Source organism: Aptenodytes patagonicus, chromosome 6, assembly GCF_965638725.1.
Source record: "Aptenodytes patagonicus chromosome 6, bAptPat1.pri.cur, whole genome shotgun sequence".
NCBI classification, from domain to species: domain Eukaryota; kingdom Metazoa; phylum Chordata; class Aves; order Sphenisciformes; family Spheniscidae; genus Aptenodytes; species Aptenodytes patagonicus.
This window is the reverse complement of record NC_134954.1, coordinates 71,009,672-71,034,645: the sequence shown is the minus strand read 5'-3', so window position 1 is coordinate 71,034,645 and position 24,974 is coordinate 71,009,672. Positions and strand designations below refer to the sequence as shown.

Below are 24,974 nucleotides of genomic sequence, written 5' to 3'. Positions count from 1 at the left end.
GGGGGGCGGAGCGCGGCGCTGCCGGCCGCCGGCGCCCCGCGCTGCCCGCTCGCTGCGTGAGGCGAGCCCAGCCGCGCTCCGCGTTGAAAAGTGACGGCGCGGCGGGCGGCTCCCGCAGAGGCTCCGCGCGCACGGCGGCGCTGCCGCTCCGCTCCGCACCCGCGGCCGGCCGGCCGGCAGGCAGGCTGGCAGGCTCCTTCCGCGGCGCGGTCGCCGCGATGTCCGCGCTCCTCCTGGCCCTGGCGGCGCTCTGGGGATTACCGCCCGTCGCCGAGGCGCTGGCAGCGGGAACCCGCGGAGGTAAGGCGCGTCCGCGGCGGAACGCGGAGCGGTGCGCCGCCGCTCGCCCCTTGCGCGCCGCCCGCTGAACTTTCCGCCGGTGCCGGCTTCTCCCCGGGAAGTTTTGCGGCGCCTTGCGCGCCTCCCCGCCCCTCCGCGCTGCGTGGGGCGAGCGCCGGGCGGGCGCGGCCGCGGAGCGCTCCCTGCAAACTTGGGAGCCGGGAGCGCCGTGCTGGGCTGCGGCTCTCGGCGGAGCGAGAACTGGGCGAGCCCTACAGCGGCGACAAGTAAATGGGGGGGGGGGAGGGATGTCGTGTGTGTGTCCCCTCAGTGATCCGGCTTGAACGCACCGGCTCTGAATTGCCGCTTCGCTGTAAGAAAGCAACGCGGGCGTTAATTGCGGGGACCAGTCCTCCCCGGCAGCGGAAAGCCCTGCCGCGGGCGCGGTACCGGCCGGGGGGCTCCCCGAGCAAGCCCCGGGGCTGGGCGGCGATGTACCGCAGAAACGGCGAATGCCCTCCGCTTTCCCGAGTATTTCAGAAGTTCCTTCCTTTAATTTTGCTAAGTTGCCACCCACTTAAGAGCTGAACTTGTATTTAGGCAGCGGGTAGCTGCTGAGCTCGGTAGAGCCGGTGAGGGAGAGGGAGCTCCGGACCTCTTAGCCGAGGTGTGGAAAATTTCAGAAGTTGCAACTCTTTTCTTCTCAGAAGTCGTCCCTGGTCAAAGAGGGTAGCGGTCCTCCTGCCGGAGTTAGTCTCAGGGTTTCTTGTCGCGTTTTGTACTGTCACCAGACCTCTCTTATTTTCCTGGGAGATGTTTGAATGGAATATTTCCGAAGTACAGACTAAGTCCCCCTTCTGTTCTGCTCAGGTGCAGGAATGGCAGCGTGCTGCCATTTACTCAGGTTTTCTTACCGCTGTAGAAAACGCTGCTAATCAGAAAATAGTGTGTCGGCTTGTTTGTAGCCCTTTAGCTTCAAAACTGCGTGGTCTCATGAATGAGACTGCTCTGAATGTTGTACCCAGCCTGCGAGGATTTAGCTAGATTTCGGTGGAAATGTAACTCTATAAAGCATCGAATTCTTACTGTTAGACATCTGGCTCCTCTCCATCGCGTACACACTACCTACTAAATTGCTTACTAACTGCTTACAACTCATTTGGGTGAGTGCGGATGCCTCTGGGTAGTCAGTCTGGGGTATAGATTCCTGCTTCAGTCGAACTACCAAAACTCTCCGGTCCCTTTCCCACCTAGCTGTCAAAATTACATAGGTGATTCATGCTGTAGAAATGAGAAATTACTACCTATGAAAGAGAAAAGTATTGCTGCAGCATCACAAACTTGCATGTTTAAAACACTGCATCATAAGGTACAAGGATATTGCAAAGAAACGAGGGTAGTATTCAATATAATGGCACCTGAACAGCCAGATAGGAAAGGTTCTTAGAAAATCTTTCAGTTTTATGAAGGGTACATATGCTTTTACTTTGATGCACTATCACAACCACAAATCTTCACGTTTGTTTGATGGAAAATATTTCAAGAACTTTCCATGATATTCGCAAAATGGTCAGATTACACTTCAGCAGCTGTAGCGTGCATCTGATCTTATGAATAAAGATCAAACTTTCAAACATTTTGTGGAATTGTTCTGGAAACTGATTTGTCACTCTGTCTGCCTTGATGGAGATAAGCAGGTGCCAATTATTCATTAATATTAATTTCTGATGTTTAAATTTTGCTTCATTTTCCCTTTGTTTTTTCACAGTTACCTTGCTCTGATTTAGTGTTTCACAAAAAAATGTGCTGTCAGCTTACATTAAAATCAATCCCATCTTAAAAGGCAACATCCTTGTAAATCATACCAGCCCAAAAAGTGGGATAAATCAAATTTACTTAGAATCAACTAACTCATCATATCATAATGTCATGTCTTATCAAAACCGAGTGGAGTACAAATTAGGACTTAAAAGACATTTTGTTTAAAAAATGTCAAGTGGTCGCAACCTAAAAGGGATTCAGGATGAGGCATCCAGAAACAGAATTACATTTGCACATCAGATAAACTTTATGATACGCTGCAAAAATTATTGACCATACCAAGCTGATTTTCCTTTACAGGAGGAAATTCTGAGTCACTGGAGCATGCTAAGCTTAATGTATGTGAAAAGGTACTGAAATTTGGAATGCACTGAGGCTCGCCATTGGTAATAAGAGAATTGGGAAAATGTCATGGGTTGTGTTAATAGCAGTGTTGTGGTAGCCATGGTAATATAAAATATTAGTGAGGTGCTGTAGGGAGAGGTAACACCTTGTTTTTAGACCAGTGGATAACATCAGGAAAAAACAAGGGGGGGGGGGGGAACCCCACCGAAGTTTGAATTATCCAACCTTTTCCCTGGGTTTGAAATACAATGAAATTCTTCCAGTCTATCAGGTCTGTCCTCAACCAGGTTACAACTCCTCTAATTTTTTTAGTGTGTATATGTATATAAGAAAATATAAAAAAACATAAACTTGGGAAGAGAAAATGATATGGAAATGGGGAGCTGGAAATGAGATGGAAAAAGGAAATGAGGAGAAGGGAACCCAGCCGGGAGGGTGATAGGATAAGGGAGAAGCCCTGCAGTTGAGGTTGTGCTATTTAAGCCATGAAGAGGTATGATTTCCTTTGCTTATGCTTCAGTTGGTCTCTTCCTGAGGAAGCTCATGGACCCAGATTCCCTTGCAGTTACCCTGTGAAGGAGTTGCAACAAACGAATTTCAGAAGCCTGAGAAAAACCTTGCTAACAGTTTACGAAGCTGCGAAGACTACATTTGTTACCTGCTCTCCCTAAAGACGTGCAGGGGAGCTTCACAGGTCCCATCTCCACATCCTGAGTGCTTGAGCTGAAGGTGCTCTGCAGCTCTGGTGGGCACATGTCCTTTCCACAGCTCTCTCCAGCCTTGGAGCTTCACCTTGGCTTCATGCCTAGGCTCCTACACCCTTTTTTTGTCATACTTGTTTGGTTTTTGTGTCTCTGCTGCTGTGGAATGGCATTATGTGAATCCACTGTACTAATTGGCATGATTACCTAGAGGTTGTCCAAATTACATAGATGCCCCAGGTAACAGGAGCTTGATTTGTATAATCTTCACAAATGTGTGGTGGTGTCAGTGAAAAGTGTATCCACAGTAGTACTGAGTGCATTGCTCGTTATTAATTGACTTTGTCTGTAGTGAAGATGTTGGTTTGTTTGTGTTGGGTTTTGGTGGTGGATCACTTCTGTCAGCAGCGCTGAAGTGATGTCTTGCTACGGACTCTTTCACGTGCGGATTTAGTGTTTCGGATCTGTTGTTCAGGTGCTGGTGTGATGAAACAGCTCATCGGCAAAGTCTTGCAAGAGGTCCTCCTGAAAAGGTAGACTTTATACTGAATGGGAAAATGTTGTCAGATAACTTAAAACTCAAGTTCCCTGAGCGATGGCGTATCACACATTCAATTTTTTTTTTTGTAATTCTTAAGCTGTTTTAAAGAAGGGAAGACAAATTTTCATTAGCATTACTCCTCTGGAGTCACAAACACTTCCAAAACTACTGTCTTTATTCCATTTAGCAGGGAATTTATTGTTTTCACAGTGTCCTTTGACCATATTTAAGTGAAGGCTGGAAACAAATTACTTTGAAATGGAATTTTCAGGTTTAAGGTTCAGCTGATGTGAGTTCGGATTACTCACCCCGGTAGCAGAAACACAAACCAGGTGAAATAAATCTGTCTCCTTGTGATGACTGCTGATGGCCTTCATTCCCTGGTAAGGTGTCACAGCAGGCAACAGTGAGTACATCAGGAGGCTTTACAACTAGCTCGTTATTAGTAGCTTGATGTTTGAAACCGGGTGTACCAAGCACTGCTGTACTTCACCAGACTGAGCTCCAGCTTGGCCATCTGTTGGAAAGTATTCTCAAAAAAAAAAAAGCTGTTTCTGTGCTGTACTACAGAGGTGTATGTACTTATCCTTAAGTTTGTTATGTCTTGAACCTAGATAATAAGTATTAGTATCTTACATGCAAAAGAGATGCTTCCAAGGTCACAGTGACATTGCCATTTATTTATTTATTCCAAAGAACAATATTACTTAAGAACTTACATATCATTGGAGGGGGCAAATTTACAGAGGAGGGTGAAAATATATTGAGGAATTTAGGACAGTAGCTAGAAGGATGTGTGATAAGAGGTAATTAAAGACAGAGATTGTGGGAGATGTCCACAAGTGCAATGTCAGTGACTGGTTTTATAGGCAGTCAGTGATGTATGTATGTCCTCAGTTGAGTATGTGATTGCATGACCAAAACCCTGACACTTCTGGAGACTGAACAAACTGTGTGTGATTTTCTGTGGACTGACATGCATGTTCGTTCTTACCTGGATTGTTATTTTAAGTTCGGTGGGTTTGAGAGCTTTAGTATGATAAAAGGAAAAGCAGTAGTAAACGCAAACTATTTAAAAGGGTAAAATACATTTTAAAATTCAAAAGTAGGTGTTAGATGTGAAAAGACCTATATGCAAACTTGATTTGTAGCAAACCTTTTACTAATTTATCGTAGAGTTTCTGCTGATACTCCTGCAGGTTGAAGTAGCTGTCCTCCAAAGGCTTAGAGAAAAGCTCTTACTTCACACAGTGGCTCTTTTGAAGTGTTATGTCACTGCCTCTATGTAAATTTGAGCGTATGTCATACCTTTAAGGTTCATATGGACCCCAGTCTTTCTCCATTTAAAAAAAGTGGCAAAACTCACGTGGACTTCAGTCTGTAGCTTGGAAATGCGTGTTCCTCTAGTGCCTTGTTACAGGTCCTTTTATCTGTTGTTTGCAGGTGAAGAAAATAGGTTTCTCTTTATCGTGCTGACTCTAAAGGACGTATGTAATTTTAATTTGTGAATTTAGAATTATGGTTATGTGTAGAAATGCTAGTAATTTAGATAGCAGAACATTGTTACAGTAGCATATTTTGAATCCCAGCACGCTGTTGCTTTTTCCTAGTTTTTATGTATTAATCTGTTATTTAATAGTCTTGTTCCTTCAAATGCAATTAAAAAAAATTTTGCTTAGAGAACTCATTTTAATTGCACTTACCCAAAACATTCTTAATGATGAACAGTGAAGATGAAAATACCAGAACTTGGCTGTTTTTATGCAAGTCATGCAGACTATCGAGTCTGTATTTAGTGTGAGTTTGGGCTAAGTACAGACATTACAGAACTAGGTCCTAAATTTGTAAGTGCAATTAGGAACTAATTGGATTTTTTTTAATATAATTACTCAAATAATGACTGTGCACCTTCTGTCCAACCCACTAGTTTGTTTTTTAATTAAACAAGTTGATTTTTTTTGCCCTTAAATTTTGTCTGTTGAAAAGATGAAAATATTTGTAAATGTAGTTATATTTCAGTTAGCAAGTCAGTTGTTGACCATAATGCAAAAAATTCCCAAGATGTATCAAAACTTCCTAGTACTGTAAAGCAGAATCTTCCTTTTTAGGTAGTTGGTAAAGTGAAATAACCAGGACTTGTTACTGTAAAATCGGCCGCCCAACCCAGCTGTGATCCTGCTGACAGGGCACCTTTGCTTTGTGTGTACAAGGATGCTCCAGAGCCTCTGCAGGCTGGGGAAGGGCCGTTTCCCATGGGTGCTGGGCGTGTACGAGCAGGATTGGACCTTGGTAATGGAATTCCAATAAAACTCAGTCAGTGCCTTTTAATTTGATTTAATGGGAGCTGGGAAGGATCATTAGAGAGACAAACACATGCTTTTGCCAGTAATATGTTCACTGTATTATTAATTTGATTTAATTTGTAAGATCCTCATAGGAATAAGATCTTTCTATGTACATGGAAAGTGTTACATGGGTCTATTATATTTTGTTATTATATATGTCATTGCTTCCCAAGCAGTATGTAAACACAGAATTGGAACTGGGCTCTACGTATGGTGTTTATGAACCTTACCAATCTGAGGATAGAATTGGGTGCTAGAAAGAAGGTTGTATGTCTCTTTAGCAACCACATTTTTATTGACCATTTTGTAGTAAATTGCAATTGTGTATTAATAACAAAACACTGCCATATGTAAGTGTACTACTAAGTAATAGGGCTTTTTAAAGATGATTTAATGCCAGTCTGGAAGCGAGGTACACTTTGAGATTTTTATTTCTGTTCAGTTAGAAATACAGTGTAATTCTCTGAGGTGGAAAATAGAGATTATGGTATTACGAGTTCTAGATACGGTACGTTGAATCCTGAAATGTGCTTTGAACACCTGCCGGATGTTCCCAAACATCTCGCATGCTGCTTCCTGCTGAATGATGTGGCCTTCCAGAGGAGCCAAACTGTTGAAACTCAGTTTCGCTTCAGAAATAAGAATGTACCTATTTCCTTTTCTTGATAATATCGATGTATTTTGGACTATCTATTGCCTTATTGTCAGTAGGACATCCCTTGGTAACTTTTGTGTGCGACGCTATTGAATGACTTGCGCTTCGAGTGTAATAAGATAAGTGCTGTAAGATAAATGTTAAGCTTTGAGAATAAGAAGAACATGTATAATTCCTTAAGGCTTTCACCGCCATGGAGCTCTCTTTTTAATAGCAGTTCATAAGCTTCGCTATTGTTTTTCCTCGAATGAACAAAGAAAACTTGGAGAATGAAAAGGTGCAGTTTTGTTTTTCAGTGATATATTGGATGGGGAATAGACCATGTGCAAGACAAATGCTGATGCAATGCTTTGCAAATGCGGTATTTTTCATGTGAGGTGTTCTGTCAAGGAGAAAGACTGTTCTGTTAGCACGTACACACACTCCCACAGAACAAAAAGATACCCATCCATCTTTTCTATAATTGTTTTATGATTTTAATTTACCTACCTGCAAACTAGCAAAAATACTCTTGTCAAAGATTTTTAAAATGCAATTCTGATATTGTCAAACAGTTTGTGCTGCTACTTATACTGTTCTCGGAGGCCATGATATGGTGGAGAGCACTTGGGTTTCCACCTGTAGGTCCCTTAACATCAGACAAGTATTTTTCCTCAAACATAGTTCTTCTGAATAATTTCTAAGGCACTGGAAGTACCACAGTGCTGCCGTTTCTGATACATCCTTGTTCAAATGTACTTTTTTTGGAGAAATGCTGTAGTGTTGTGTAGTCATAAAAATACAAATTAAAAAAAGTTACACTAATGCAAGAAGATCATGAAAAATCACAGTAATTTTCTACATGATAGATAGGTTTCCCCAAAACACCTGCATCTCTGCTTGCAAATACTGTGAAGATAAAAGAGGAGAGAGCAATGTAAGATCATAGCTAACTGGATGCTCTTTTGCATATGCAAACACACACTGATTTACTCAAAGTATATTGGTATTTGTGTAAAACTGTGTGCTTATGAAATGAAAGTATGTAATTTGCCAATGAAAAACTTTATTCTCTGGAGAAGAACAGTTTTTATTTATGTTTTACTGTGCTAACAAATAGGTTACAGACCGGAGTTGATACCATTGAAGTCAATGGATTCTTTGTTTTGTCCTTGGTGGTTATATGGTTAGGCTGCATAACTGTAAGGGAACTTTGGACCACTTTATTAAAATTAAGTCTTAATTAGAAGACAGTTAATTAAATTGTAGTCTGTATTGTCCTATGGCTTTTATGCAAGAAATAGATATTTCTTGCAATATTTTTATTCCAAACTTTGATTCAGTTTTGCCTGGGTTCCTTACGTTGAACCCAGTTTTATATTTTCCACATTTAATTTAAAAATATATGGATCAAAGTCTTGATTGCTTTTCGTTTCTTGGTTTGTAATAATCCTCTAGAAGATGAGTTATTACATGAATTATTTCTTTTTAATAAATGATGAATTGATGATTTCTCATTGAAAAAAAAATCAATTTTTGTCAAGAGACCACCTTCTCATGAGGTCAGAAAACCAGAGGAAATTCAAGACAGCTCAATATGCTAAGACGTATATGGTCTACTACTTGGAAGTCATTAGGTTAGTTAAACCTAGTTCTGTGTAATACAGATGAATCTGCTATTTTGGTTAGATGAAGCACTGCACTTCTCATTGTGGAAAATTTGTCTTGCTTTCGGTGGGTTTTGGTCCAGTTCGAAAATGCTGATCTGGAAGGAATATGAAGGTGGTACCTTCTCGTGCAGCACGTTGGTTCCCTATGAATCTTTGCAGACTTATCCAGGGATGGGCACACTTGACTTTCTTTTGAGACCTATTTTAAAATAGCTATTTTTCCAGCAGTATTTCATAAAGCATAGCTAGGGATGGGTCAAGCCTGTGCGTTCTCCAGTACTGATACTCATGTACCGCCTGGAGGGAAGCTGGCCTGACATCCAAGTTAATCAGAAACACTTAGTTTAAAATATGCTTATTTTGCGTAACTGTACTGAAGTTGTTTTTTGAGGGATGTTTGCAGGCAGTGGGAGTTAAGGACTGGAAGCAAGGAAAGAAGACTGCCAAAGTGAACTTGTTCTTCTTGGGTCCCGTGCTCTAAGCCAAGTGGTTTATTCTTCTATTCCGATTACAGAAGGAACGGTGAACAGCGAATGGTTTCTTCATAGTAGTGTCTTATTATAGTAGTCTTAGGCAAAACATTTGATGCTGCAATATTAAATCATATACAAGGGAGATGAAGTCAGTCAAGACTACAAGTGTGAAAACTAAGGCACTAGCCCATTCCCATACCTACAGCTTGTTGGGTTAAATTGCTTTTATGCTTTTGATAGAAACAAAGCAAGGCTACATCGGAGCAAGAAGGTATTTTGCAGGCATTGTCTTGGAGGCTAACCTGAGCTGCAGCAGTTAACAGTATAGGGCTGCTATAAGCCACTTCTATGAGAATGTATTGCACGTATATAGATGTGTATATAAAACCTTGGATATACAGGGAGAGCCATGAAAGGTAATATTGCGAAGTATAGCAGAGCCAGGAGCGCCAGGGGTTTTTAAGGAGACGAAATCTTATGCCTTGACCCAAGTGGCCCATTATCGCATTTCTTCAAATTGGAACAAGCTATTTGGGTCAGCGTGTATGTACAGACCCATCTGAATGAATTCCTTGGCTTGCACTTGCTACGTTACATTTCTTTCTCCGGGTTTCGAATGGCTGTGACTTGAACAGAGTTGACAGTACACAATATTACCCATTTACTGTGTAGATTATACTCCTCTGGAGAATTGGTGTCAGCTAATCTGCCACTTCCAAGTTTTCAGAGACCTGCGAACTGCATCTCCAGTAATATCACAGGAGAGTGTCAGATCTAGGTTTCTGTAATTTTCTTATTTATTTCCCTCAGATTTCTAGGTATGTATGTCCAGGTCTCCAGCCTTTGCCACTTACTTTGTCCTGTGAATAGTTTCCTTTCTGTGTAGAATTTCTATCTGTCAATACCCAATTTTGGCCACACTTAGGGTGGTAAGAAGTTTGAAGCAGATGGTTGTCAACAGATGATGATGGAATTCTGAAATACTGCTCAAATGCAAACTGCGAGGCTCAGTATTTAAAGCACATTTGAGCGTATAAAACCTGCTTACATTTCTAATGTCGTTACTACCTTTGCTCTGGAATATTCTTGGTACAATTCATAGGTTTCTGTGATAAAAAAATTGTTTCTTTTGCTGTAAACAGCAGAATTCCCCTAACCAATTAGTGGTATTTGGTAATGAATAAAACACTATGAACCCTGTTATGATTTTATGTCAGTTAGAATCGTTAAATGCTCCTCAGTGAAACTGCGCTGTTTTACATTAATTGGGGGCCTGTCTCCTCACAATAGCATCACTCTGTGTCAAAAGTGCCTTGCAAGAAGCTGTAATACGACTAACTCGCAGTGATTGCCTGTGATTGCCATTCTGCTGTTGACTGGTGCTCTGAAGACGACCAGTGAAAGACTTCAAAATTCAGGAGAGCTTAATATGTGGCTGTGAATCTTAGGAGCATAACTAAAAGCTTTTGCATAAAACAAGTGCTAAAGAGCTAGTAGGTATGGCACAACTTCGATTCCGCATCGCGTTTGCAAATCTAACAACTCAATGTAATTTAAGTGCATTATAAAAGGCTGTTTATGTGTCTGTGGAAAGCATGATGCAAATATGCAAATTTGAGAGTGGTTTCTACAAGTTTATGTATCTTAATGAAAAATGTCAGAGCGTAATAGATCAACAGTCTGTTTAGCCCCGCAGTAGCCAGTTTTTTCTAAAGATAGCACAGCGTGTCCTTGGTGGTCCTAGGAGTAAATTAACACTGCGGAGAGCTTTCTCTTGAAGCCAGCTAATGACTCTTTCTCTGATTTTTTTGGGGAGGAAATACCTGTGTTGAGAATGGCCATCTTGAAGTGGTCACCACTGCCTGATCGTGCATACATACAAGTCATTTCCCCTTACTAGTTTTAAAAAAATCCCTTTACGTGTCATTCCGTTTGCTATCCTGTTTTGTGTTGAGTGGAAGAGTTGCCCCACCTAAGTGGAAATGTTTGAATATTTGTATTTCATGTATACTTGAGAAGTGTATGCTGGCCATGGGCTTTGTGTTCATACCATGGGCAAGCGGAGTGGTAATTCTGCTTGTTCCCTTCTGATTTCACATTGGCACCTTGAGCAGGAGATCTCTTTCCCGCCTCCCCCCCCCCCCCCCCCCCCCCCCCCCATCAAATTTACAAAATCTCATGCATGGGAAAACCTCTTACAGCTTCAGGTGACCAGGTGCTGCAGAGCTTATCGGAGAGTAACAGCTTTTGACAATACAGGTGCCTGTTGAACGCTGCTTTCATTTGGGATCGCAGCCTCAGGGCAACAAACAGACTAGAAGTGGATAATGGAAACAAAGAAAGGCAGGGAGGGTTACTGGCTAAATTACAGGATTATTTTATTTGGTAGGGAGCAAGAAAGGCCATGTCCAGTATTTAAAAAAAAAAAAAACAAACAAACCAAACAAAAAAACCCCCACAAAACCAAAACCAAACCAACAAACAAACAAAAAAAAACCCCAAACCAAACCGAAAAACCAAAAAACACAAGGAAACCAGCAGCTTCCACAGTACTTCTGAACCAAAAAGAGCTTGTATTTCTGAACAGGTGAGGAGATACGCAGCAACATTTGGCATGTTCAGGTATTGTCGTTTATAAGCCATGGGGAAATCAAGCTTCCTTCTTTCTTTCCTGAAAGTACAGGAGCCTCCTTGAAGCACTTGCTTTTGGGAATGAATGTATTGGTGAAGAATTCATGGATGATCCAGATCTAATTTTTATACAAATGCATGGTAACATGCTGTGGGACTTCAGGCTTGCATGAGTGTATTTTACGTTCACCTGCCTTATTCTAGACTTAAAAGAATTACTTTTTTTTTTTGCAACTGATAAATAACTGAAGGTTTAAAGCAGCTCATCCCAATAGAAATTGCTACCGCTGTAAAGCAAAAAGAAAGTCAGCAGTAATGCAGTGATGTTTTAATACCACAAAGTAATCCTGCCATTCTTCAGTAATAAAGTTGCATGGGTTACAGTTAGCTTTCTTGTCAGCATCTTTCTATTGACACCTTTCTGTCAAAAAGATGAAGTGAAGAGTAAAATCTAACTCTGTTTTCTCTGTTAAATGTATTCTGCAAAGCTTTTGTGAAATACAAAGCGTATGGACTTTGCAGACAGTGTTTGCATTTGGGACTTGTGGGGAAATTTATGTGAACTTTGTGCTGTGGAAATCATTGCCCTTTAAAGCAACTGGTTATATTAAAAATAAGCACATCCCTCAAAACTGTATTTTGTAGAGTAGTCTAATCTTTAGAGCTCTTTTGTTTTTTAGGGGCAGCAGTGTATAATTATTGGTATAAACTGAGTTTTCAAAATTGGCCACTTTGAATGCATAGATAGACCTACCGTTTTTTTTTTTTCTGAGAAATCTGTTAGTGTTTAAAACCAACAGACAAAAACCAAACCCTGGCAAACTAAGCCAGAGCACTTTGCAGTTGTGGGCTGAAACTGTCTAATAACATAGTCCAAAAGCTCATTAATATTGATCTTCTTAATTCTCTCAATAACCTGAGCACTGTTTCTAATTACAAGAGGAATAAAAAGCAGACTAATATGTTCTTAGATGTCAAAGTCTGATGGACCACAAAACATCCAAAAAGATAGCCTTCAAAAGCAGTAAGTAGGAGGTATGCGTATGAATTTCATTAGCCGGTAACAATATGCGTACCCATACTTGGGGGAAAAACACCACTTAAAATACGTACTTTCTCCTAGACCAGTGGGGCTTATATACTTCCCAAGGTTAGACCTTCTGCCTCCCCTTTGCAGGCTTTTCTGCGGAAGTGGCTGGGGCAAGCTTTGGCAAAACTGTTGAATTAAATATAATTTTTAAAGGAAAGTACCTGAACAGTTGGGACTGGGTAAAGCACTGCAGGAAAGATTGGAGTTGGGCTTCAGCTGTGCCCATGCTGCTGGTGGAGCAGGGTTGCTCATGGGCATGTTCAAGTTTATTGCATGAGCGAGGCAGGCATCAGGAATGGGGCTAGTTCTTTGAGCGAAGATGAGTATGCATTTAAATGCGTGCTCCTTAAGAAAAAAAGAAGCATTTGTATTTTTCGGGGCAGTGATAAGGGTTAGAGTGGGGAAGAAAGTGTATCTCCTTTTTTCCTTCCCTCTTTGCCCTTAGTAACCCTTTGATTGCCAGATAATCTGATCTGAGAGCCAGAAATGCCTTTTGTGCTGGAGGTGGCGGTGCTGGTGATGCTGTGCCTGGAGCGTGGGGTCACGGATGCACCTCTGTGACCTGCTCGTCTGGGCTGTATCCTGGCTTGTGCCTGGAGGAGGGTGCCTACTCCTCAGACCTCTTTCCCTGCCAGGGCCAGGCAACTGACTTTGATTTATGTTGGCTTTGAACCAAATAATGAGTAAAACAGGGAGGGGAAGCCTGAGCAGACCTTGGGCATGGCAGTATTGCCCTTGGGGCTGAGGTTGCTGCTCTTTCCGCGCTCTCATCGGGTGGGTGATGCTAAAGCTTCAGATCACTCTTAAATTTCAGTGGCAGAGGTTTGGAGAGGACTGGCTAGTACCAGCCTGGGGAGGAGCTGGTACCAGCCTGGGGAGGACAACTGTGTCCCAGAAAAGGCAAAGATATTGCTGAAGAAGGAAAACCCAAGGGATTTCCTTCCCTGAGCGTTTGCAGCTGGGCTCTGCCCCGTACAGAGGAACAAAAGGAAAGGCTCCATCAATCTCCCTCTTATTAAATTGGCACGGCTAATATATTCTGCTAAAATGTGTTCATCATGCTGTTTAAAAGAACCAGGTTAGAAATCTACTGACAATAAATGAAGATTTATTGGTTTTGGTGTCATTGGGGCACCTAATACAGGTCTGGAATACTAACTGGAATTTGTGAAAGGGGGGAAAAAAAAGTCCCGGTGCCATTTAATTAACTATGTGGCCAATATTTCTCCCTTTTTATTGAAAAATCTGTAAGTTGCAACTGGCTTCAAGCACACGCTTGTACAACTCTGCCAAGAGTTAGCAAATAAACACATTAAAATACAGAAAGGCTTGTACAGCTCCACGTGTACCAGATAAAATCATACCTTGAACTGTGGGGATGGTTTGTTGTAACAAACCAGAATATAATAATTGCATTTTGTAATTAAAAGGAAGTGATTAGAAGAATTTTATAAGCATAGCAGGAATATCTCTTGGTAAGTGTGTCTGTGTGGGATAACTAAGAGATCAGTGCAAATGTGAGCAGTGCTTTCTTTTTAACTTAAAACATAGTGGTAGGTCGATGTAAATAACCTATTTTATGCAAGTAACACTGCACAGGCAGTGTTTTATTACTTGTTCTCTGTATTATATTGTTATTCTAAGTGACACTGCAAGCTTTGATCAAAATACAGGACATGCAAGTCTTAAAATTTCTACAAGAGTTTGAATCAAGTTTGGGGACTAATGCCCTAGAAGATTTAATGGGGAAAAAAAACCCCAAAAACAAAAACGAGAGTGTATTGTCTCTTTGGAGAGCTGATTTAAGTAAACTTTGACATAATTTGTCCAAGCAATCTTCAGAGAAAGAACAGTATGAATTGTGAGTCCTAACTCTCTGGGATGTCCCAGAAGTTTAAACTGGAAGTTTCTGTGCTTTGATGGTAGTGGTGCCTCTCCTGACTCCTGTCCTGGGCTCGGGGCTTCCCTTGTGAGTGCTGCCCCATGGTGCCGCTGCAGCTCCCCGACCCTTACGGAGACTGCACCCGCTGTTTGGGGAACTACTAGTGTAAAAGGAAAAATTCTGGATTTGTCACTCAAGGTCAAAGCACTGGCATCAAATGAATAGTTCAGTTTTTAGCTTAAAATGCCGCAGACAGCATTTTATGGACACAGAATACGTAAAGCTCAGCTTCTCTGTAAGATCTACCAAAAGGGAAAAAATCCAAACCTGTCTGGTGACACATTAACGCCATGTCAAGCGACCATGTTTTGGGGAGATGGAGACTAAGTTTGGTATAGTTTAGAAGACAACTAAAAGAAATCTAAAACTACTGAATTAACTTTATTGCATCTCTTGCAGCCACTGGAGCTCTTGCAGTCCCTCTGGTCAGGCTTCCAGTGGTAGCTCTCAGGTTGAAAGGTTAACGACTCATTTACTAAGCGGTGCAGTTTTCTTTCATTTTTCATTTACAGTATCTCTACTCCTTTAAAAACTGAAAGGCTCTTCCAAAATGTATTGTACTTATGCGTTATTGCTGTCAATTAAAGTTATTAAATCATAGATCCTTAGAAGTGAAATCCAAATATGCATTAATATATTCAGTCTCTGCATAGCCACTCTGTTATAGAAGTGACAAGTAACGTATCGAGGCACTCTGGACGTTGGCATATGTTTCTTTCAGAGGATTGAAATGTTCATTTGAATATTCATTTTGTGGGGTTTCTGGGGGAAGGACAGACACAGAAGGAAGAGCTTTAAGAATGGCAGAGTAGGGGAGCGGAGCAGATCCAGCTGCAGTATTGGCTGTGGGTTGTGAGTTGCTGGGGCAGGAGCTCGGTGCGAGAGCCGGAGAAAATGAGGGTGGGCAGATGAGATGGTGATGCCTTGTATGTAGGGGTAATAAAAGATAAGAAAAGAGCCGCATCCTGAGCCCTGGTTAGAGGGGTGATGAGGAGGAAAGGGGAATTGCCAATAACTTGCAAATGATAGGCCTAAAAGACTGAAATACTGGTGGTGGTTTCAGGGAATGGAAGACGACGGGGGCAAAAGCCAAATTTTTCACAGCCGTTTGATACGCTATTTGTGTTCGTGCTCCTCTGTGAATTCCTTAAATTAGCAATTTCACTTTTCTGCAAGTCTACTGTACTTTGACTCTTAACTGAATTAAGTTCCATTATAAATGACATCTTTCCAACAGGCGGAATACAGGTTAGCGCTCCCAAGAGGGGTGCTTTAATGAGGTTGTTGCTATGACAGCTCAGCTTCAGGTGGCACATGTGCCACTTCGAAATACCCTCTCTCCCCTCAAATATTACAGCAACTTCTGTGAGTGCATTTGTAAAACTTCCCTTTTGGTGGAATTTATGACCAGCGCTTTGTATTTCTATTCTCCCAATAATGTAGCTGAGGTTTTGACAGTCTGCGCTGTTTATTTCTGCTTTTATTTCTGAAATGTTAATAACAATGCATGGTTTGACAAGTTAAAGAAACAACAAGGTGTTAACTCTGATTTCAAAGGATGCTCTAAGGATTGAGTCAAAAGATTTATAGAAAGAACAGGCGCATACACTACAGTGTTTACAGTGGAAATGTATGGGGCCTGTGTTTCTTAAATTCACATTAGAGAACTTCTCAATGGATGCAAATTGTTTATTATATACTATGGCAACTGGTAGGAATATAAGTGTTCCCATTACGATGCAGCCATGTGGGTGGGTGCAATGATTTGCCTCTTCAGAGGAGCTGGCTGTGGTCTACAGCTGTGCTACGTATAATGTCTGTCGATATCCCAAAGATGTTAAATCATGCAGTTATATTTTTCAGAAAGACTTTCAGTGTGAGTCTAAGAAGTTAATAGATGCAAATGCTGGTGTAGATGCCAGCAGTCAGGGGCTGCTTTTGTTGCCGCGGGGCAAAAGGTGTCAGCCATCGCGATGCCTGGACAGGCACTGAGGTTGTATTTGCTTTACCACTGCTGCCTGCCCGAGTCACGTAGGCTCATGGGTAGGAGAGAAAGAAGCCTGTCCTCTCGGAAACCAATTCACCCCATCCCTGCCTTTTTCCACTGGCTCTGTTCTTGTCTAATACCAACTTCTGCACGGTTAAATGTGGGTAAGGTAGTTCCAAGCCCAAGGCTCTGAACTTCGATGTGGTCCAGAATAACGTTGATACTAGCATTTAAAAAAAAAAAAGGTAGCAAAAGTCTGAACCACTATTTAGCAGTGTTATTCCATGAAAATGTTGGGTCAGCCTTTAGGAAGGATGGTGGCAGAGGAAGCAGTCAGTATTGTGAATATTTCTCTGTTGTTCCTCGCCTATGAAGTAGCGAAATGTCATGTTTAAACTCAAATGAGCAGCTCTAAAATGTATTTCTGCTGCCTCGGTGTTTTCCAGTTGCTTTGTAGACATGAGTAACTTCATTGTTCAGTATCTTCTTCCTTCCAAGCTTTGAAAGTGAGTTTTTTAAATGTATGACTGACATACAGAAAGGAGTCATACTCAAATCTGACGTGACCTATATCAATATGGCCTTAAACATTGGCGTGGATGAAAAGGCTTATTCCCTTTCCATAGGTGTTCAGTTTTCTTGTCTGCTTAGCTGTGAATTATTGCAGTCACTTCTAATCTGACACGCGCCTCTACCCACCAGTGGGTGCTCTGCCACCTCACTACATGTTGGAAACGAACTTCTTTATCACTACTCATCTCAGTGAAATTAAACCCAGGGAGATGCTTAGGAGCTATGCATTCAACCCCAGAAAGCTTTGCCTTTTTGAAGTTAATTGGCTTAAAAGATTTTTTGTTTGCTGCTGCTGTAGAAACAGTGCACTATAAAGATCTGGATTTTTTTTTTTGAGTATTTTATTGTAAGCTAAAATACCTTGGTACTGAAGAGTAAAAAGGCTGGCTATATAAATCAATGCTTCATTGTATTTATTATGCTATTTACTAGGCCTCCAAGTATACTAAATTTTTATAAATGCAAAATCAGTCAGCTGTATCCAAATTGGTTCAAAAGATGCTGATGAGAACATCTAAGGTTTTTGCAGGTTCTGATAATACTGTTTGCCGCAAGTGTGCTTGTCCCAGTTTCTTTCTGTGACAGAACTGAAAGTGCAATTTCTGTATGATCTTAATATCTGGTAAATAGGTTCAAATATTCCACACATTATATTCTTTTTCCTGTTCTCTGTTTGGCTTGCTTGTCCGTTAGTGCCACTTATTCCCTGATCATAACTTTGTCCTCTTTGGAAAGAAGGTGAGATGGGGATTAGCAGGTGTGTCCATCCCCCCCCCCCCCCAAAAAAAAAAAAACCCCAACAGGAAAAGCAAACCCAGCACCCAGGATGCACTGACAAAAGGAGACCAGATGCAGAGTGAAAGGCACATGGTACGGATTCTGGCTTCTCCCTACAAAGATTGCTAGAAGAACAGAAAACACGCTGTGATTTATTCTCGTGGCAAAAAACTGCAAGTGGAACAAGAAGTACAGAAATCTCAATATGTTGTTGCTAATACAATTTACATTTAGAACAGTGTGTCCTCCTTTGCCATTACGGTCTGTTTAAACATAGCTAAATTAAACTAGTCTATAGGCAGAGCTTCTTGAACTGCAGTCAGAACTTTCGCTAAATGAACATCTAACACTTAATTTAATGGTAATTATACAGCTTCTAAAAAAAAAAAATTTTCACATGTATTATATTTGTTCAGTAGTTATCTCCGTGTATAATAAAATAAAATTATTATGCGCTCTCAAAAGTTGTAAATTGTATCATTTTTACACAGACCAGAAAATGACCTGCACTTAAAGATACGTTTATCTTTTTTTATATATATATGGTGGATTTTAAATCGAACAGTTCCAGACATAATTTTCCTAATACTGGTTAATCCATCTTTAATTAAAATGTTAATTGCTAATCCAGATATTACACATAGAAAAATCAGCCTACAGTAAACTGTGCCTTATTTGCACAAGGACGAAAAATGTGCAATTACATGGCAGTCTGCTCTTTGGAATTGCAATGTAGTCATCTTTCATCTGTGATAACCAACTAAAAACATATTGTTGAGTTATTGTACTAATTGTTTACCCCCCAAAAAAAGGAAGGGGGGGAAAGCTAATTTAGTGCTAGTTTAAAAATTCCAACTTGGGTCAAAGTAGGGCCTGAAATACTCTTTTAGGGGAATTGTTGCACAGAATGGGTTATGCTAGTGCTGCTGCAGCTGAAGTTGCCTCTGACGATTCCTCGGCTAGAAAAGACTGCTGAAATCACGTCCCCTACGCAGCCCAGAACAAAACTCCCTCTGTGTCTGAGCAATGTACTTCAGAAGTCAGACCCAGTCAATCTTGTTTTCCAGCCAAGGGTTATAGAAGGTAAAGTTAGCTAGATGAAGGTTGTGGTTGTCATTTAAAGTGCGTTAAGACTGCTAACTTGCTTTGCAGGGCTGCGGTGAGGAAGACTCACTTTTGCTTTCCATTGTTGAGATACAGTCTGTGTGCAGCTCACTTTACTGTTTTCTTTTTTTTTAAATTATCTTTTCTTAATACTCTGTACAGAGAGTTAAGCAAGTGGAGTTACAGCATTTCACACTTAGCGAGTAATAATCCTGTGACTACCTGTGCAAAGTCACACATGTAACTGCGGCCGGTAAGTCTTTGGGGGGCTTGAATTAAATGATCTTGTTAGAGAAGATAATTACAGTCCTAGTGGCTGAAAACTTGTTATTTATGTAAAATATTAGGAAATACTTGATTGCTGAATGGAATGACATACAGTGCTTTGTGCCTCTGAAATCAGTTCATTCAGATCTCTTGGTTTGTACATATCTCTTTCATCTGTCATTAATGTCATTGTTAGGGACAATACAACTTAAACATTTTCATGCAACTTTTTCGGAGGAGTCATGTTCAAATAAAACTCTTCAAATCACACAAGATTTTTCAGTTACAGCCATATATTAAATGAGGAAAATAGACTTGCCTATAGAGTGCCATCTGTTGATTTTTCATTTAATTAGAAAATAATTTTCATAAATCTGTCTCACTTTTATACAAAGTGTATACTAATAGGCTTTTAAAAATATCCTCACTTTTTTCCTAAAATCTGAAAGGAAAAACATTCTCCCAAAATGCATGTAAAATATTAACTACCACTAAATAGTATTTAACAAAAATCATGTCTCAATTCCAGAAATCTTAACGATCTGTTCCTATTTGGTTTTTTTTCTGAATACCATTGGAAAGGCTTGAGCTTTCGGGTTTCGGATGTGCTTTTTTTCATATTTTTTTAACCTGTTCATTTTTTCATCAAAGGAGGTCACCTCTTCACCTTTCTTTTAATCTTTCCTCCCTTTCATTCCCCTTATTCCAATGTTCTTTCCAACTTGTGAAAGTCACTTAATCTCTGTTTGAAACTGTACCTGATTTGCTCCAGCAGCACAGCTTCCCTTAGCAAGTTCATCCAAATGGATAAAGAGGAAGATGCCTTTGACATTTCTGCTGTACCAGGAGGATGCAGCCGCTCCTTGCTAAGAGCTACAAAAGAGAGGTTATTTTAGGAATGGTATGGATTTGTATGTATCGCTTTGGCTTGGTTTACAGCCACTCTGTCTTTGAGACGTGTTTGAATATCTGCTATTGATGCATGAATAATACTGCTATTTATAACTTGTTTTCAGGCAAGAAAACTGGCCACTGCCACCAGGAGAGGCAGTCTGCCTGCCTGCATGGAAATTGCCTTTGTTTCGGTTCCTTACGAGGCCAGAATAAATCTAAAAAAAGTCTGAGCTCCACCACTTTTTCAAGGTGAGCTGTGTTACTCGGCCAGGCAGAGCGCTCTCCAGAATAGTTTATACCAGCTGACCCATCCAAGCAAGCCCAAAGCCAAGCTCTTGGGGGAGCTCTCGTCTTTCCCTTTGCCGAGTCGTTAAACCATCTCTAGTAATAAATATGAAGTTGTGCTATCTGGTGAAAGCGTGCCATCCTGCCGCCTGGTATCCTTATTTCCGCAACCAGCTTGAAAACCAGTCGTCTTCCCCGTGGTTTCCTAATGTCTGGTCTACTTAAGGCAGGTGGGTAGCTGGGGCTCTGGGGCAAGTTCACTTGTGCCTCAATTGTATTATTTCCTTTTCTTCTTAGCCAGACAGAGCGGATTAAGAATTATTTCCTTTTCTTCTTGTGTTGTAGGCTAGGACTAACAAAAATCTAAAGACAAATCTGCTATTACAGCAATTGTCTTTGAGAGAATGGGGTGAGTGATAAGGTTCAGGATTGGTGAGGGTGTAGAAACTAATAGACATGTAAAACTGATCTTCAGAAGATATTCCCAAAGTCATTATTCAGTGAATAGTCTTATAAATGAGGGGTTATGTAACAATTGCATTCTCAAGAATAATACATTTTTCACTTAATTGCCTTTGCAAGCTGATTTTTCTTGAACCTGCAAAATTGAGTTCTTTCCTAAGTGGAGGATCAGTTACAAAAAATTATGAAATGCATATTAGATGTATGTTGAGTCAGGGGTTATCTGGTGTAGGAAAAGGGATGGGTTTAGGAAGAGTGCATGCAGATAAATCAAAGTTTCTCTTCAGAAGAGATCAGGACACCCACTCCATGAGCCTGAGGAACTGCCAGGCTTCAAATGCCACCTCTTAACTGGTGATGAAGTGGGAAGGGGGATGCAAAGGTGAGCCGACTGGGAAACAGTTTGAGTAGGTGTTTAAAAAAACCACAAACCAACAGAGGCTTTTGTTAGCATGATAAAAGGGAAGGGAGGTCTGACTCAGGTGCTTTTAGTGGATAAAGTGACCAGAAGAGTCCTTAAGTCTTGAAGCAAAAAAAAAAGATTAAGGTGAGGTAGGTAGTTCAGTAGAAGAAAAGGACAAATGAAAGTAGGAGATGTTGCTAATTTCTCGAACGTTTTCTTTTTCCTTCCTTGTTCTACATAAGCAGATTCACTCTGGGTCTGTAAAGCTCTCGCATTTATCTTGTAATAACCGTCCCCAGAGCTTCAACCTTTTTACTAAACTACCTTTAAAAAAAGCTCTAAGTGAAAGTTTAACAACCCCTCTCCTCCAATAAAGATTGTTCAATAAAATCATAACTGTGTATTTCTTGGCCCGAATCCATGTATCTCATTCTGCATAGATGCAGGGCAAAACCTGCTGAAAGACTAGGAGGACATTCATCAGATTTACTCTATTTGTTTTTTCTTTGCTTATTTTATTTCTGCCTACCCTCCCATGCTTTTCCTTTATAGGCTTCTGGTGCAGCAGAAGTTTCTGAGACAGCATTGGTGACTCTGGTGTATGAGGCCTATCTTCACATCTTCGTGCCATACACATTTTAAACCAACTTTAAAAAGGATCCCTTTCTAATACAACACCCGCAGTTTCATGATTGGAAAGCTCTGTGTGAACAAAACCCCATTACTTATTTACTGTTGTGCAGTTGCTCCTGGACCAGTCTGCTGTCAGACTGGGTTGATGGGTCTGCTCTCCTAGCCCAATGTGGGTCTCCTCTCCTAGCCCAATGTGGGTGTCTTTGTGGTTAGCTGTTTATTTCACATTATAGCCTTTAAAATCCTCCTAGCTTTGTATTTAATATGCTATGCTTGTCATCAATTTTAGAATTTTCTTTGCAAAGTAAGCACAACCCTTCTTTTGCTCAGGCAACACCTTAAGACCTAAAACTGAGTGCAGTTGTAGAAAATAATATAGGAAAAAAGTCTCCCTTTAAAAATACATCTAATAACTGTGTTTGTATTTCTTCAGTGGTATAGCAATAACTTCTAAGTGCCTTCCCACTGTGGTGATTTCTAGTTCACTTTCAAAAATCCAGCTTATTGAAAATGTCACTATTAATAGCCTTCTTCTGGTACAATAAAAGATAATTCAATAGGATATCCCAGTTAAGCAGGGTACCTTGTTTACATTGGGTTTCTGCCCAGCAGCTGCTTATGCTAAAGTTCTACAATAATATGGGAATTGATCAAGGTGTAACCATGGGGACAATTTTGTGTGGATATTCACCCCCTGCAACTGTAGTCACCATAATGTGACCTGTAAAGACGAATTACATAATTCATCTGCAATTTGGTATGATCATAGATAATAAGCTACCAATTTCTTGACTGCCTTGGGGATATGATAATGCTGTTGCTGATGCTTCCCAGAAGAGTTGAAGAAAATGTAAAACCAGTATTTATTGAACTAGGACTCCATTTTTCTTAAAGGTGTGTCCATAGGGTGTGAAATCAGGTTCCAAATATGTATATGTATACAGCAACATAACCATGTTTCTAGGTGCAAATTCCATGATAACTTGTGCATGTTTTCTGAGTTAAAGGTGCAGGGAAAAACAACTGGTCAGTATTAGGCTGAACTCTTCCTCAGGCTTGGGGAAGAGTGGCTGGAAAGCTGCCTGGCGGAAAAGGACCTGGGGGTGTTGGTTGACAGCCGGCTGAACATGAGCCGGCAGTGTGCCCAGGCGGCCAAGAAGGCCAATGGCATCCTGGCCTGTATCAGAAATAGTGTGGCCAGCAGGAGTAGGGAAGTGATCGTGCCCCTGTACTCGGCACTGGTGAGGCCGCACCTCGAATACTGTGTTCAGTTTTGGGCCCCTCACTACAAGAAGGACGTCGAGGTGCTGGAGCGTGTCCAGAGAAGGGCAACGAGGCTGGTGAGGGGTCTGGAGAACAAGTGTTATGAGGAGCGGCTGAGGGAACTGGGGTTGTTCAGCCTGGAGAAAAGGAGGCTGAGGGGAGACCTCATCGCTCTCTACAACTCCCTGAAAGGAGGTTGTAGCGAGGTGGGTGTTGGTCTCTTCTCCCAAGTAACAAGCGATAGGACGAGGAAATGGCCTCAAGTTGCGGCAGGGGAGGTTTAGATTGGACATGAGGAAAAATGTCTTTACTGAAAGAGTGGTGAAACATTGGAACAGGCTGCCCAGGGAAGTGGTGGAGTCCCCATCCCTGGAGGTATTTAAAAGACGAGTAGATGAGGCACTTAGGGACATGGTTTAGTGGGTGGTGGTGTTGGGTCGACGGTTGGACTCGATGATCTTAGAGGTCTTTTCCAACCTCAATGATTCTATGATTCTTCTATTCTATGATTAGTGAGAATAAAGTCATTAAATGGGATTTTTCCTATTTATTTTTAGCTTGTAAGATAATTGCCTCATTATGGGTGGTAGATTCTGATTTTATTATATCCATGTTTATCAGAACTGCGCACAGTTCCCGGAAAGCTGTAACAAGTCACAAAAACCCTTTGGATGCTCAGAAATGGCTATTAAGAAAGGAATAGTTCAAATATGCGAAGATGGGATATCTAGCGAAACAGTCATTTTGGGGGGGGGGGGGGGCAAGGGTCATTACCTTGTTATGTTAAATTAATAGTACTGTTTCAGTTAACTTGGGCATACATTTAGAGCTCATTAAGACACCCATGGGAATATATGAATGTTTGTTTTAATTGCATTATTTAATTTGATTGTTTAAATTGCTTTTCTATTTTTATATGCAACCATTTTTTAGTTGAAAACACTTTCTGATTTGGATTTGTATGTGTGCTTGTTGTGTATGCTCACTACTTTGGTTTTCCTCCAAAGATCTTTTCTTTCTCCTCAGAAAAATAGTGAGAATTAATGTGTTGGCAAAATCCAGCTATGACTTCAGAGAGAGTTGTGAATAATGAATGCAGGATCTTTCTCTTTCACTGCAATGGCAGTAAAACATTAGCCAGCTTTTTATTAAAAATGCTGCATTTGTAATTATTCCCCAGAAAAGAACAATTCAAGTGCAGAAAACTCTTAGACCCTGATCTGCCAATATATTCTGTGCGAGTGGGCAGATGGGGCCTGATTTAATGTAAACAGTTTTGCACTGGTTCAAACAGCTCTATGTACATGCTGCTGGATCCGGGTTTAAATATTCCTGGAGAAGAAACAGAGTTAGCTTTCAGCCAGGGCTAGTTAAAAGATAAACACGGGAGGGGATGACATGGGGAAAGCTTTCCGACTGTACGTTTCCTTAGTCTTACAGCGTGAGGTTGTGCAATCCTTGATGCTGTTCTATGTCAGTCTATAACACACATTTATCAGACGTGGCTAATAATTGTTTAAACGTGATTCTGGCAAAACCGGGCAAGAGTTTGGTTTGCGCAGCCTAAGGGAATCCTCCTAAACCATCTTCTTGAAGTCGATGGCAGCTTTGTCATTGACTTAAAGATTAAAGGGTTCAGTAAGGTAAACTTACTTAAATCAGTGATGTAGCTCTGATTTAAACCAACAAGCAGAAAATGTTGATTTAAATGATTGATTTTAATCTTACTGTGAATTTATAGTATTACTGTTTTCTTAGAGACAAATGACTTGACTGGTGTATCAGTTTAAATATACTGATTTGTGACCAAAGAGAAATTTAGCGGATATTTCTTGGCCAAACAGTGAAACACCC

At 41.0% G+C, this 24,974-nt stretch overlaps 1 protein-coding gene across 1 annotated transcript in view; it reads left to right on the top strand.

Annotated features, from left to right (window-relative positions):
- Positions 1–255: 255 nt before the first annotated feature.
- The window catches only part of LRP1B (LDL receptor related protein 1B), a 780,133-nt gene continuing 755,414 nt past the window's right edge, over positions 256–24,974 (top strand). The window contains exon 1 of the mRNA XM_076343117.1: positions 256–300. The gene's annotated coding sequence lies outside the window, so the exon portion shown is untranslated. The remainder of the gene's footprint in view (positions 301–24,974) is intronic.